The sequence below is a fragment of the Montipora foliosa genome, chromosome 8, assembly GCF_036669935.1.
Source record: "Montipora foliosa isolate CH-2021 chromosome 8, ASM3666993v2, whole genome shotgun sequence".
NCBI classification, from domain to species: Eukaryota; Metazoa; Cnidaria; class Anthozoa; order Scleractinia; family Acroporidae; genus Montipora; species Montipora foliosa.
This window is the reverse complement of record NC_090876.1, coordinates 41,930,591-41,933,090: the sequence shown is the minus strand read 5'-3', so window position 1 is coordinate 41,933,090 and position 2,500 is coordinate 41,930,591.

Genomic DNA, 2,500 nt, shown 5'->3' with positions numbered 1-2,500 from the left:
TCAAAACTTACCTTTCCCCTATAATGTATAAGCACAACCCAATAATGTTGCCTTGCCTGTGCTAAGTTTACTGAGCAAAAATGGAACCAATCAACAATTGGAGTAAATGGCTACGGGAAAAGTCCCATAGCCCCATTTATTAAAAAAACTACTGTTCAATAAAATCCTAGATAAAAAGTTTGACCCAGTAAAGGTGAGGGCACTGAAAACGCCAAAGCATGAGACACCATTTTTGGGATGCTGTTAGGAAGCTTGGAGCGATTTTCGCTACGCTTGGATGTTTTGAGGAAGCGTACGGCGATTTCGCGACGCTTTAAGAACGAAGTATTCAGCATTTCGGAGCGATATTACAGTCAATCATTATCCCTGTTTCTGAACAGCCAGCTGAACAGCGTGTTGTCTGGGTATTAATTTCGCTACGAACGAACGAACCATTCACCATTTTTGGATGCTTTTAGGAAGCTTGCTGCGATTTTAGCTACGCTTAGCTGTTTTGAGGAGTGTACGGCGATTTCGCGACGCTTTAAGAACGAAGCATACAACATTTTTGAGCAGCACAGCCTCCTTTGTTCATCGAAGTTTTTCTTTCTCCCACCACCTGACACTTCCATCGGATTCGTGTGTTTTGAAAGGTAAATTTTATAATTAAGTAAAAAAAAAAATTGCTTCATAGGCACTTTAAGAACGAGGCATTCAACATTTCGGAGCGCTATTACAGTCAGTCATTATTTCTGTTTCTGAACAGCATGTTGTCAGGGTATTAAGGACACATTCGCAACATTTGTTAATGTTGTTGTGGTGGAAGTTTATAGTTTTCTACGCGTATATCGTTATTTTAGTCGCTATATGTTTTGAGGAAGTGTACGGCGATTTCGCGACAATTTAAGAACGAAGCATTCAACATTTCGGAGCGCTATTACAGGCAGTCATTATTGCTATTTCTGAACAGCATGTTGTCAGGGTATCAATTAGGACACATTCAGAACATTTGTGATGCTGTTCTGGTCGATGTTTATAATTTTATATGCGTATATCGATATTTTAGTCGCTACTCTTTGAGAACGAAGCATACAATATTTTTGAGCAGCACAGCCTCCTTTGTTCATCAAAGTTTTTCTTTCTCTCACCACCTGACACTTTCAAAAGTCGGGTCGACTTTTCAAATGACTGGTCGTCACGACCTCATCGGATCGTCACGATCTGTCGTGATATTTGAAGCTGCCCCAGAAAGTTCGACTTCCGACAGTAAAGCTTACTTCCTTTTTAAACTTCACGACCCGACATCCGAAGAGTCGGGCCGTCAACAGCAATTGACGACCCGACTCAGTTCATGTATATTGGACATGTGTGGGAATGCCCAGAGAAAAACCCTCGGAGTAAGATTGATATCTATTGAAACTCGGCCCACACACGAACGTAGGATGCGATCCAGGGAGGTTGTGGATCCAGGGAGGGTCCGCAGAGGGGGAAGGCACGAGCGTTACCTCTGGGCCATCCTTATGAGTTCACTGACCTTGCAAATTATGAACAGAGAAACAGAAAGATTATAACTCAATCGACCTAGTAACTGACAGTCTGAAGGACAAACTGATGAAAATAAAGAAAGAAATACTCACATTGATGCACGAAACCTTGCCATGTGACCTCGTGCTACAAGTAGGCGCGAAATCGGCCAAGCGTATCAGAGGTCAACTCAGAGAACTGCAGACGATTTCCTGTATTAGCTATGTTCTGCTTTCGTACTTTTCAGTGCAGGAGATGTCATGGGAAGTTCTTTTGTTCTTTTTGATGTATCCATGGAAATAACCTTAAGGCAGTTTCGGTCTACCTAGGGCAAGCGGTACCCATGGGTACAATGGCTAGTGTAACCACAGGTATTAATGCACGAACGGAACTCTCGTGGAGCCGTTCATACTTAGCACATTACCAATCCTATGGACTTGTCTTGTAGCCGTGATTTTATTCTTATTTGTGTTATTGCATTGCATCTTTTCCCAACCAGGGTTTCAAATCAAAGAAGTCATACGCAATCAAATTAAAATGAAGTGTATTCAATGGGGAGAATATGCACTCAAGGCCATCAACAACACAAATAAATGGGAACTTGTTTTTGAGGTCAGTGAATTCTTTTAATTGCAAAAATGAGTAGCGTCTGCTTTCATTCACATAAAAAAAGCACGATCTTAATTTAAACTAGGGGAATCTTATTTTAATTAAGTTGTTTACATTTTTTGCCTCATTAGCAGAAGGCTATCATTTTCTAACCAATCAGCCGAGAATCAAGTACTGAATATTGAAAGTGCATCGCATATTAAATAACTGTCTCTGAAAATATGACATTCTAGATATTTCGTTCGCCTTTGCCATCCAAGAATTCGTTTGGGGTTTTGATGGCTAATAACTAGCTCGTTATCAAAGCTAAAGGGCTCAAAATATTGGAGATTGAACTAAGTTTAATTAGCAAGTCATTTTATCTTTTGAAGTCAATTTGTAAATCTGC